This window comes from Danio rerio, chromosome 21 (genome assembly GCF_052040795.2).
Source record: "Danio rerio strain M-AB ecotype USA chromosome 21, GRCz13ab, whole genome shotgun sequence".
Taxonomy (NCBI): domain Eukaryota; kingdom Metazoa; phylum Chordata; class Actinopteri; order Cypriniformes; family Danionidae; genus Danio; species Danio rerio.
The window spans coordinates 47,857,881-47,871,870 of record NC_141041.1 but is presented as its reverse complement, the minus strand read 5'-3'; the positions used below and the strand labels follow the sequence as shown (position 1 = coordinate 47,871,870).

The window sequence follows — 13,990 nt, the reverse complement described above, 5'->3', positions numbered from 1 at the left end:
AGAAAAGGAAGTTGGCTTTTTTCATTTGTTCTTCGTGTGAAAGCTTTCTCTAGTGTGCTAATAATTTGCTGCAATGCAGATGAAGTTGAGTGAGGCAAATTGGACCACCCTGCACTTTTGAGGAGAAAATAGATTTTGCCTTTTGTGTTTCCTCTCATTATGCAACCCCTATTGCATCCATATATTTATCATAAATCATCAAGTGTGTCCTGGGGCACAGAAGGATAAACAGCAATGACGGTATAATATTGCGACCTCATTTTGAAAAGTTCTGTCTGGCGCTTTGATCACAAAGGAGCACATAATCCTTGCCAGTCAAGGACTCTTGTGTGTTTATTCTTAAATCTTTCAATGGATCTAATGTTTAAAATGATGCTACAAAATTGCATATACACGAATTATGTATTAACAGCATACCATATAAAGGGCTAAAGAAAAACATGTTGTTTGAAAATTCTTAAATTATTGTTCTAAGGCTTTTAAAGGGGACCTACTTTGCCTCTTTTTATAAGATGTAAAATAAGTCTCTGATGTCTTTAGAGCAGGCGTCTCAAACTCCATTTACCAACACAGGCTCATTCTGAAAATGTAGTCCCGCGGACGTTTCTGGAGAACGCAAACTATGTAGGCGGATGTGCATATGGCTGCATTTGATTTTTTTTAAGTGAACGCTATGGGGCGGTATGACGCAGTTCCTTTTGGCACTTACTGGCTGACCGATTACCTCCGTGTGTAGGGCTTTCCCGCCGCAACCTGTTTGTCCAGTTACCTCGTCGTGTACATCGGCGGAATTGAGATGCAGAGAGGAGTTTACCACGATGAAGACCGTGTTCGAGTCTGGGGAAGAGCGGTTCCAGAAATCAGGTGAGACAAAAACAGAATACAAAAAATAAAATCAACAGGTGAACAACAGGGGGAGAATGTGGTAAACATGGTAAATACCAGACGAGGGCTTTTCTTTTTCTGGATGGCTTTTAAAAACCATCGGTTGGGTTTAGGGACGAAAGCGGGTGGGCGGGTCAATCGGTAAAATTGGTTGGGTTTAGGGGAGGAGAGTGGGTCAGTTGATTGGCCAGTCGCCCATTCAATCATTCAGTGGGTGGACAGCGGCCCCTCGTGAGTTTGAGCGCATATGCGAACGGCATTCGCGAGAGACATTTGAGATGTGAAAAAGCGCACACAGCGTCATCTCGTGGATTTGCGAAAACAAAAAAAAACTGCAAAAATAAGTACCTCCTGGGACATATTTCGCGGCTTCCAGAAACATCCACCTGACTACATGTTCAGAATGAGCCTGGATTGCAATTTACCTAAGGGCCGCTGGAGGCAGAGTCTGGGTGAGGCTGGGCCGCATAAAGTTTTCCCCAAGAAAATAATTATATTATTAATTATTAATTTTTTATTAATTGTGTTAATTTTTTTAAATTGTGTATTATTTTGTGTTAAAGTAAAGATAAAAAGATTTGAGAAGATTGGATTTTTTTTTACACAAAATAAGATGAAAAAACAAACTAATTAAAAATTAATAAGAAAATAAATCAATCAGTAAAAAAAAATAATTATATTAGCTGTTGAATGAAAGTCGACAAATTAAAAATGAAACACCTGAAATTACATGAAACTCTGGAAGAAATGCGGATAGCGCGGTGACACAATGACTTTAACAGAATTATGTGCTATAACACATATAAAGCTGGATCATAAAAGGAACATTCAAAAAGCAACTCATGTAAACGCCGTAATTGTATTATTGTCTTCATTAGATTAAGGCAAATAATTTGATTACGGATGTCCATGTAAACATAGTCAGTGTTTAGTCTGAAATGTGTGAATGAGTGAGTGAGTGAGTAAGTAGGGGAGGTGTGTATGGGGATGTTTTCTATCTGATGGATGAATAGAATCTGGATACTCATTCATGTACACAGGTGTAACAAGGTTGATTAAAACACTCTAAATTCAATGAAAGAGATGATCATCACTTTAATATGTTCAAGTGCGGAGGCTATCATAAAGCCTTGAGGCCATCAGATGTAAAACGCAATATTTTTGAGTGTTTTAAGTTGTAAATCGGTCAGATTTGACCCAAACACAACAGGAAGGTTTCTATGTTCATATTCCTGTCCATCATTTGATGAATGACTAAAAAAGAAATTTAAATGTGCAAATAAAGCAAAACATACAAAACAAGCTGGGTTTGTGCTGAAAAAAACGATGTGAAGTTTATTCATAAACTATTTTCGAGAGGATCACGTGCTTATGATTGACACGGCTGGCCCCGAGTCAAGCTAATGTACGAACCACCAATCAGACTATTCCTAACCAAGTATAAATAACCAAACCCCTTACCTTTAGTCATCTTCGCCTTGAAGAATCCCCCCTTCCACCCCTTCGCCTCCTCGTTTGTCTACAGGGCAGCACGGGGGCCCAGTGGCTAGCATCTACCCAAACGGTCAGCATTTTCGTGTGGAGTTCATGTTCTCCCCGTGCTTGCGTGGGTTTTCCCCGGGTCGTCCGGTTTTCTCCCACACTCCCAAAAACATGACACTTAAGTAAATTGACTAAACCAAATTAGCACCAAATTTGATTCAATTCTGTCAGCAACGCATCACCTTAGCAACCCTCACGCAGCAGGAGGGGGGGGGGGGGTTCCTCAAGATCTACCCAAGCTCAAACTCCCCTCTCGCCCTGCAACGGGAGGGAGCCCCGGGCTCTCGGCTCTCATAAGCTCGGGGCTTTCTCCCGGGACAGCATGCCAAACAAGCTTATTACCAATCATCAGCTAAGTGTGAACTCTTGAAAATAGCATAATAGCAATGCAATGCAACGTCAGCGCCGATAGCACCCACACAAACTAGATTGCAGGTGGTTATTAAATAAGACACAGGTTTTTGAGCTTAAATACCATGCACTAATATAGTGAAACCAAGTAGGTAATTCGCCCCAGAGTTTATGTGTCACAATTCATAAAAGCGTCCACTCGTTTCAATTGGTCTCTCAGTAACCCCACACCGCATTAGTTCGAAATGATGTATCGGCTTCTTCATAACCCATCAGGCACCACCGCGTCCCTCCTGTGCGAGTTAAATATTGTACCAAATTATCCACTACATGCAAACGCTCATTAAGTCAGATGGGTTGTTATATCGGTAATTCTTAGCCTTTCATTAGACATTCCCGCAGTCATCCATTGTCGGCTGCTCTAATTACCGAACCTGGTGACTGAAGACTTGCTTTTGGTCGCATCAGCGAGATTAAAGAGCGGCTGCTAATATTTTTTTATGAATTTCTTAATTGCGGTGAAACCTACGCAGCAGGTGGTGTTGAGAATTTGTGAGACCGACTCGGGTTGTCTGTGTGCAAACACAGCAGCTGCTGCTGGCAAATGAAGAAAGATGGAGGGAATAAAAAAAGGGATGAAAAAAAAATGAAAGAGCTAGACTGATCAAAGTATCTACAATCTGTTGAAAGAGGGAGATATCAAAGGTGCTGTTAACACGGTCAGAGGGTCTTTCTTTATGCTTTAAACACGGTTGTGTTTGGGAGGTAATCGGACAAGTGCAGTTTTCAGGCACAAAGGTTACTCTGGATTAAACGTGTTCCTTTTTTGGGGGAAAATTTACCAATCAATTAAATCTGTTTCAACTAAGGGAGTGCGGTCGCAGTAATTGAAGCGAGACGGGCTTGCTGCCAGAGGTTTCCATGACGACATTTATCTTCTGCTGGCGCAGTTTCTTTCCTTTTTTTTCTCCCACTCTAGCTTCAGCTTCGTGTTTTAGACCGTCTAAATTCACATAGAACAGATGGACTGAGTGCTAGAGCAATATCCAACCCTCTATGATGTTGGTGACAGGGGGTTTATTGCATCAAGGGAGGGTGATAAATGAGACTCGACCACTGGTACAAACTGAAATATCAACACTAGGACGTTTGTACAACGCTCTCTTTTCGTAATGTCATCATACTTCACATTTTATAATCACATACTGAGTGCTACAGTTAATATACAGCTAACACATTTGAGAACAAAACAGCATAGCATCTAATATAATCTGTTTTTTATTGAGCTATAATGTGTTTACCTCCATTATTGGTGCTCCCTTATTGCGTTTATGTTGTTATTCCCTTGTTTTTTTTCCCGTCTCGTTCATTGTCTTTACCCCACAGGGACACAAACCAACATCTTGTGACGATATCATTTTGTGAGAAACTGCATTATTTCAGTGACCGAAGTGCCGAAGCATATGTTCATTTTGAACGCAACTGTTCAGATATCTAAACAGAAATAAAATAAAGATGGGAAATCAATTACACGCTATAACTGCTAGCCTGAAAAGTATTTTCAAAATCTTTCGAAACTTTATTAGAATTGACACAACAGTCTCATACTTTAAAACATGGATTATTTTACTATCATACTGTTCATACCTGCCAACATTTGTCTCGGAAAATCCGGGAGACCTGGTGGAGGGGGTGTCTGGGGGTGAGGTCTTTGAATAACACTGTTGAGAGCAGAGATAGGATGCACTGGGTTTTGGGGGGCCACTGCGATCGGGTACTGTACCAAAGTTGGCGACCCGGGAGTGTTTAAAGACTGTACCAAAAAAAAAGGGGGGGGGGGGGGGGTGAAATTATGGGAGTTTTTCAGGAGAAAAAAACAAAATGGCTTGGATGCGGGAGATTGGTCTGAAATATGGGAGACTTCCGGGAAAAACGAGAGTGTTAGCAGGTATGATGGTGTTCCATGTGTATTGTGTATATTTAGTTTCTCACCCCCCTAATCGTAAGTTTGTTTTGATTGGTCAATCTGTTTTTCTATTCATTGTTATGATGTTTTCGTGCTAGCAGTCGACTGATTACCTCGCTGTGGACGGCTTTTCTGCTGTTACCAGTTTGCCACATACGTCAGCGGACTTGAGACACAGATTTGACCTTGATGACGAGGTTCGAATCCATCAAAGAACGCTTCCAGAAAGCAGGTAAGACAAAAACAAATAGCAAAAAAAGTAAGTAAAAGCGTGAGAACCATACCTGCCAACATTCAGATCATAAAATCCTTACCATTATCTTGCGCGAACTGAAGAGCGGGTAGTGGGTATGAAGATGGTTGCGCGTTGAGTTCGGTGCTCATGGACTGTAACAAAAAGCTAGCCAGACCATACCAAAAACCTGGGGGGATGAATGAAATCCCCAAATGGAATAATCAGGAGATGGATCTGGGCCGAGCAGTAGCCTCTCTTTAATATAAAGATATTTTTCCGCGGGTTGCAGGAAACACAAGTTTCAAAAGGAAAGCAGCAATTTGCAGCAGATTTGGGAGCAATTTACAAATCCCGCCGCTTGTGAGTGCACGGCACATTGTACCCATCATTTTAAACTTAATGTGGTAACGCTAAGCACATTTTGAATGTTACAACGGCAGGCACTATGGTGTCCCTCCAGGACATCGACACCAGACGGTGCATGAGGAAAGCCAAGAGAATTATCAGCGACTCCAGCCACCCAAACCACAGACTTTTCTCTCTGCTACCCTCAGGCAGAGAGATTTCCGCAGCATCCGATCACGCACCAGCCGGCTGAAGGAAAGCTTCTTCCCTCAGACTATCAGGCTGATGAACCCTTAACACACCCCACACAGACAGACTCTTCCATACCCCACACTGCAAACCATCAATATGTAGCATGCACTGCACTTTAACCAATCCATACTTGATACAATACTGCCTACAACAACTATGTAGACACATATACATATGATATATATTGCATATATTGCTTTTTTTGTTTTTTTGGGAGTATGCTGTTGTATTTTGCACAATGTCGTTGTATTTTGTATGGTCTGTATTTTGTGCTGTCGTTGTATTTACACTGTCATTTTATTTGTACTGTCTGTATTTGCACTGTCTGTATTTTGCACTGTCGTTGTATTTGCATTCTGTATTTTGTACTGTCTGGAGCCAGCACCTAAGCTTTTCACTCGACATAGCACACGTGCTGCTAATGGTGTGACAATAAAAGTGATTTGATTTGAGCGCAAGGACAATTTTAATGTATTGTGACAAATATTAAATTAAACTAAATAATGGCCTACATTTTAACATCTGCAATTTCCTGTCAGCCTTCTCTCTTGCTTTGTTGCAAGCCGTACTGAAGTTTTTGATTAATATGTTTAACTTATTAAATGTTTGAATTCTAAATTCAAACGCGGCTCTCTCGCTGTGAACATTGCTGTGCCTCATTTCAGAGCTCTTTCAATTCTCGTTGCCATGGTAGCACACAGCATAATCGACGCGTCTACGCTCGACCTTCAGGGTTTTACAACAGTAATGTGCACGAGTGGTCATCTAGATTATTTAAACTGAACTCAAATTAGTCAGATCAAATGATCTTTAACTTGCTGTTATGGAAACAGTTTAAGGGTGGACGTTTAGTTCGGCTCAGGTTTTTGACGTTAATTCCCACTTTTTTAAACCACTTTAATGAAACAGCCCCCAGGTCAATTGGTGCATTTGAAAACAGTATCGGTTGGGTTTAGGAAAGGAGGTAGGTGAGGGTTACCAGTCGGTTGGTCAGTCAGTCATTCGACAGCGACCTATGATGGAGTTACGTGACAACAGCAGGCACGAATAACACTTACGAGAAAAATCTGAGATGTGAAAAAGCGTACACATCGGCGTCTGGTGGATTCTTGAGAACAAAAATTGCAAAAAATACATCTACTCAGACATATTTTGCACTGTCCAGAAATGTATACAGGACTATGTATCAGTACTCTGCTGAAAAATCCAGCTTAAACCAACCTAGGCTGGTTGGCTGTTTTTAGCTGGTCGACCAGGCTGGTTTTAGAGGGGTTTTGGCCACTTCCAGGCTGGTTTCCAGCCATTTCCAGCCTGGTCTTAGCTTGTCAGGCTGGGAGATGACCAGCTAAAACCAGCTTGACCAGCCTAGCCAAGCTGGGAGTCCAGCTAAAACCAGCTATATCCAGCTTAAACCAGGCTGGTCAAGCTGGTTTTAGCTGGATTTGGCTGGTAATTTTACAGCCTGACCAGCTAAGACCAGGCTGCAAATGGCTGGAAACCAGCCTGGAAATGGCCAAAACCCCTCTAAAACCAGGCTGGTCAACCAGCTAAAACTAACCAACCAGCCTAAGCTGGTTTAAGCTGGATTTTTCAGCAGGGTAATGAGCCTGGGCTGAGTTAACCCTACTGAAAAATCCAGCTTAAACCAGCAGGGTTTTAGCATGGATTTAGCAGGTCATTTTCCAGCCTGACGAGCTAAGATCAGGCTGGAAACCAGCCTGGAAAAGGCCAAAACCCCTCTAAAACCAGACTGGTTAACCAGCTAAAACCAGCCAACCATCCTAGCCTGATTTAAGCTGGATTTTTCATTAGGGAACTGTTTAATTTGACAAAAAACAGTGTATGCACAAAGAAGCTGATACAGCATTGACCCCTATTAGTATTAGTTTGATCCATCTGTTGATTATCAACTAGACAAAAACAAATATTACCCTTTAAATGTCCTTATGATTTACATTTAAGTTGCTCAGGTATCTCTGGGAACTATTTACAAAAAATGTTGTGCTGATGTATTGTCAAACACCCTGGTTATAAAACCAGGAGAAGCCTTACAAAAGATGATACAGATACTAGATTGTTAAGACGAGCCGCTAAATATAACTCCTGTGATGAGGAAAAAAGGAGCCCTGATGTGATTGCGTCTCGTCAGTTGTGCTAGCTAGTGTGCAGCGAAACCCTCCTCCTTCTCCTGATTAGCATTTCAAACATGACCTGAATTCAGGCCTCAGCGAGTTCCTCCCCATTTCAAAGCAAACCAGAGACGAGCTATTTATTTCACGGCTGATATTACCCCAAGCCTTTTTGTGTTGTTGTTGTTATTTGTCAGAGGTGAGTTAGCAGCTTGGCTTGTTCACACACCGATACAAGTGTGCACAAAAACTATACACATGTACACACACACACATTAGTTTTTAGCGCTGCTTGGTTGAGTTGAGCAGTTAGCATAGCACATTAGAGTCCCTCCTGAGCCTCTACGTTTAAGGTATAACGGAGGTCAGACTGAACTGCCAGCTTTTCCGTGGGGATGAAAGTTTAAAACCGAGAACAGAACAGACTCTATCTGGAGTTAGCCGGCTACTGAATTTTAAGTCCCTTGCTATTGGCGACCGCATTTCCAGTCGTGATTAGGTCAGCATGAGGTGATCGCAGCTGAGCTGTAATCAAAGTAATGGGGTCGCTTCTCATTTCTGCACCAATCTGCCGACCTGATGCAGCGCAGAGCTGTGATCAAAACCTCAAAGCTAGAGTATCTACAGTAGCAAAGGATTCAATCAGAAAGAATATAGTACTCACATCATAACAAAAAAGACAGTTACACGGATTATAGACTATTGAATGAAGTATCTATTTAATGGGGTGTTCAGTTAATACCATTTTTAACAAAAATGGAAACTACGCATTTATTTCTGCATAAACTACATGAATAAACGTATAAACATTTATTTTGTCCCTGCTGAAAAATCCAGCTTAAACCAGTCTAGGCTGGTTGGCTGGTCTTAGCTGGTCGACCAGGCTGGTTTTAGAGGGGTTTTGACCACTTCCAGGCTGGTTTTCAGCCATTTCCAACCTGGATTTAGCTGTTCAGGCTGGGAGATGACCAGCTAAAACCAGCTTGACCAGCCTAGCCAAGCTGGGAGTCCAGCCAAAACCAGCTATATCCAGCTTAAACCAGGCTGGTCAAGCTGGCTTAAGCTGGATTTGGCTGGTAATTTTTCAGACTGACCAACTAAGACCAGGCTGGAAATGACTGGAAACCAGCCTGGAAATGGCCAAAACCCCTCTAAAACCAGGCTGGTCAACCAGCTAAAACCAGCCAACCAGCCTAGGCTGGTTTAAGCTGGATTTTTCAGCAGGGGTATAGATATACATGCCGTAAAGATAGTAAAACAAATTTGAAACATGACTATTTTGGTTGAATGTCAGTTTTAATTAACAACGTTTCACAAAGTTGCAAGTCTAGAAAAAACAGAAGGTTTAAGCTGATTTTCTTGTATTTTTGCAGTATAGAGTCAAGGAACTATGACATCACCTTGAAGGCTAATCGGCTGCTAGCATATAACTGGTTCCCTCTATAAAATCCTTATAGGATTTTCCCTTAGGCTTTTCATCCATTCATTCATTTTCTTGTCGGCTTAGTCCCTTTATTAATCCGGGGTCGCCACAGCGAAATGAACCGGCAACTTATCCAGCAAGTTTTTACGCAGCGGATGCCCTTCCAGCCGCAACCCATCTCTGGGAAACATCCACACACACATTCACACACACACTCATACACTACAGACAATTTAGCCTACCCAATTCACCTGTACCGCATGTCTTTCCCAATTCACCTGTACCACATGTCTTTGGACTGTGGGGGAAACCGGAGAACCCGGAGGAAACCCACGAGAACGCAGGGAGAACATGCAAACTCCACACAGAAACGCCAACTGAGCCGAGTATTGACCCAGCGACCCAGCGACCTTCTTGCTGTGAGGCGAACGTGCTACCCACTGCGCTGCCCCTTAGGCTTTTAGAAGATTGCAAATAATAAGCTCGGTGTTCAAACACTGTTCATTACACTTACATGTTTTGTCCAGCCGGTTAATCCTCACACGAAAATAAATCTTTTAGCACTTTTGGATCTATATATATATATATATATATATATATATATATATATATATATATATATATATATATATATATATATAAATATATAAATATATATAAATATATAAATATATATATACATATATATACATATATATATATATTTTTTTTTTTAAATATATATATATATATATATATATATATATATATATATATATATATATATATATATTTAAAAAAATATATATATATGTATATATATATATATATATATATATATATATATATATATATATATATATATATTTATATATTTATAAATATATATATATATATATATATATATATATATATATATATATATATATATTTTTTTTTTTTTTTTTAATAATTTTTTTTATAAAACAGTATCATTAATTCATTCACTTATTAGGGATGACTATATGGTTGGGGTACTGCATATTAGATATGGTCACGAAACTACGAGACAGGAGTACACACAAAATAACATGGAGCACAACGGGGAACGTTTCAAGTGAATCCCCAAAAGAGAAGGGGCTGGCTGATTAATTTGCTACTTCATCTCTAATACGCTAGAAAATGAAATGAATATAAATGTAGAGGATATCACCTGTGACACGATTGACAGGGAAGTTTAAACATGACGAAATGGATATAGCCGAAGCAACTAAATGGTCTGTAAAAGCCACAATCATGACAAATAGTGTGTCCCAAAGCTTGCCTACTCTTCTGTTACACACTTAAAGGGATAGTTCACCCCAAAATTAAAATGTCCTGTTAATTCACTCTTCCAAGAAGTAGGTGATTTTTTTCTTCAGTTTCTTGAACAATAAACATTAAAAAAGATTCACAGCTGAGTCTGTGCTTCTTGTGGATTCATATAATGGCAGTGAATGGTGATGGGGCTTTTCAGATTTAAAATAACACACAAAAACAAGTTCAAATAAACTCTCACACACTGAAATCTTAGGAAGAAGCAAAATGTTTGGTCCCTGTAGGTAATTGAACATTATTTACAATATTATTAGCTTTTAATCAGATTCAAACTTATATCAGCGCATGTGTAAATGTCAACACAGGCTCATTGTGAAAATCCGTTTTCTGTCTTTTGCTTTCCCCTATCACATTGTGAGACTGCCAAATGTTAAATGTTATTCCTTTTACCCTAGACTACCATCAAAGGGGTTGTAACAACCAGGCCGTGGACTAAAGCTAATAAATGTCATAAATAATGTTCTTATGTAAATAAATAATGGTAAATCATTTCTTACATGGACTGATTGTTTTGCTTCACAAGACCACGGTCACCTACATCTTGAATGACCTCTGAATAGGGCCAGACAAAATCTTGCGGACGTTTTTTGCTATTTCTGCAGAGAATTTTGTCAAAAATCTGCGGATTTCTGCTGAATTATTTTGGGGGTATCATAACTAAAACCTTACTATATGAAATAAAAAGTACTATCTTTATAACTTTCACTTTAAATTCACTTTATTTGGTAAACAAAGCAAGAGTCTCATATAATAGATCTACTAAAAGAAAATATTACTTAACAAACTGCATTGTACATAAATCAGATGAACATTTTCATATTATTCAATGATATTAATGTAATTAATTAAAAAAACGACATAAATTTCGATTTGCACACATTTACTTAAGTAAATAAACAGAATTAATGATCTGCTAAAAATCTGCGGAAAATGTGCGGAATTTTGTGCGCGCAGATTCCGTGTGGGCCTACCTATGGGCAGGGATTCATCTGCTTAAATATACTGTATTTAGGCCCCGTTTACACTAATGCGTTTTCGTTTTAAAATGATTACGTTTTGCTACGGTTACGGCATCCGTCCACACGATGGCGGAGTTCTCGAGCGCCAAAAAAGGAGCAAAACAAAACACACAAAAAAATTTGAAAACGCTGGAGAGGAGATTAGCTACCTGATTGGGGCTTTTGTGTCATTGCGTATCCTTCCCTTATTCGTCAAGCCTCTATAACATGACTATAACACATGGCATTAACGCTACCGGAAGACAGTACTGTAAACAACAACATGGGCACAGAAATGGGAGCGTTGTTTGCACTATTGTCTGTTTTAGGTGCCATTGTCCAGTCATTCATTTGTTGCGTTTAGTAACAACTCGTCCTCGTCATCTGTCCAAAAAAATTCCTCTCTTGCTTTCTTTGCCATCGCGTTCATTGTTCAACCGGCGTTTGTTGACTAACAATAACGAAATGCCGAGCGAGATGCATGCTTTCTGTTTATACTAGAACGCGGGTGCCCAGAGTGCGCGAATGGCCACGTGATATACGTTTTTGGTGGCGTAGTGTGGACGGAGATATGTTCAGAGACGCTAGGTAAAACGCTAGTGTGGACGTGGATCGTTTTTGATCTAAAACGCACTAAAATGCACTAGTGTAAACGGGGCCTTAGTAGGTCCCTCTAGTCATAAGTGAAGAGGGGGGTGTGGGGAGCGTTTGTCAAAAGCAAAGATGGTGTTACTAAAAGCAAAATGGGGGAGGGGCTTGGCGATCGTTAAAAGTGAAGATCTAAGGGTGGAAAGGGGCCCCTCGACTTTCTTTCTGCAAGCACCATTAATAACGTTACCACGAATACACAGAGGAAATGGAAAATATGACAGGAAGTGGACTGCAGATTATGTTGAGGGCTGATAATATCGTTCCCCATTGCACCAGTCAGTTTGGCTCCATGATGAATGCATATTTTTTTTTCTGCTTTTCATTGCATGATTATTTAATTCCCACCGGTCCAGCTGTGGGCAGAGTGCTGCCAGTGGCTGCACGTGTATCACGGAGGAGACACTCAGTGGGAGATTCGCAAATGCTGTCTGAACACTCTCCAAAAGAGGACTCATCCCACTTGTGAGCCAAAACACTAGTGCCAGAACGCCTGCCGTCGGAGGAAGGATTTCGAGACTCTTTATGGTTTGCATGGGTGGAGTGCGCTGTGACAAGTATTGATGATTTCCTGACAGTGTCTGGGAGATTGCAGGATTTTAAGGGTTTGTGTGTTGTGAAGGAAGACTGGCGAGGCGTGTATGAAACTAGAGAAAGAGGCTCATTACTGCTCCAAACTTCTACTACAGTAAACTGCTTATTTAAATGAGTGCACATGTCAGCAGGAGGAAGAAATGCAAATGCTAAAAACCTCTGCTTATAATAATAATTCCTTACTTTTATATAGCGCTTTTCGAGACACTCAAAGCGCTTTACACGTTGGGGGGAATTTCCTCATCCACCACCAGTGTGTATCATCCACCTGGATGATTTTGCGACAGACCGCACACCACACACCAGCTAATTGGTGGAGAGGAGACAGAGTGATAAAGCCAATTATAATATGGGGATAGTTAGGAGGCCATGATGGACAGAGGCCAGTGGGCAAATTTGACCAGGATGCTAGGGTTAAACCCCTTTTAAATCAAAAACTTTAAAATATATATTTTCCTCCTAGTTTCCCTGTGCTGGGTTGTGGCTGGAGGGACATCCGTTAGGTCAGGAACAACACCTGAACTAGCTACCCTGCTGAAAAATCCAGCTTAAACCAGCCTAGGCTGGTTGGCTGGTTTTAGCTGGTCGACCAGGCTGGTTTTAGAGGGGTTTTGGCCACTTCCAGGCTGGTTTCCAGCCATTTCCAGCCTGGTCTTAGCTTGTCAGGCTGGGAGATGACCAGCTAAAACCAGCTTGACCAGCCTAGCGAAGCTGGGAGCCCAGCCAAAACCAGCTATATCCAGCTTAAACCAGGCTGGTCAAGCTAGTTTTAGCTGGATTTGGCTGGTCATTTTCCAGCCTGACCAGCTAAGACCAGGCTGGAAATGGCTAGAAACCAGCCTGGAAATGGCCAAAACCCCTCTAAAACCAGGCTGGTCAACCAGCTAAAATCAGCCAACCAGCCTAGGCTGGTTTAAGCTGGATTTTTCAGCAGGGTTGTCTTGTTAAATGTCCTGTTTTATGTTGAATTTCATCGTATTATGGAAATAAATAGTGTCCAAATAGTACTTCACATTCTACTTAAACTTCTACACACACACATTGGTATTGGTGGTTTACAGGGACTTTCCATAAGTGTAATGTACATGTCCTCATAAACCACAATAATATAGTACAACTGCTGTAGGTTATACCCATGTCAATATACAAACCTGTCCTTGTAGTCCAGCAAAAACAGTACACACATGTACAGCTATCTTTATGTGGACTTCCTATAGACATAATTATTTTAAAATAACACAGACTGTATGTTCCATCCCCTGATCACTAAAAATATCCCTCACTGGA

At 40.7% G+C, this 13,990-nt stretch overlaps 1 long non-coding RNA gene across 1 annotated transcript; it reads left to right on the top strand.

Annotated features, from left to right (window-relative positions):
* Positions 1-1,618: 1,618 nt before the first annotated feature.
* LOC147832036 (uncharacterized) lies at positions 1,619-6,028 on the top strand. The gene is made up of 2 exons (XR_015520830.1): positions 1,619-4,976; positions 5,420-6,028. It is a non-coding gene; the product is annotated as an uncharacterized LOC147832036 (long non-coding RNA).
* The last annotated feature ends 7,962 nt before the right edge of the window (positions 6,029-13,990 follow it).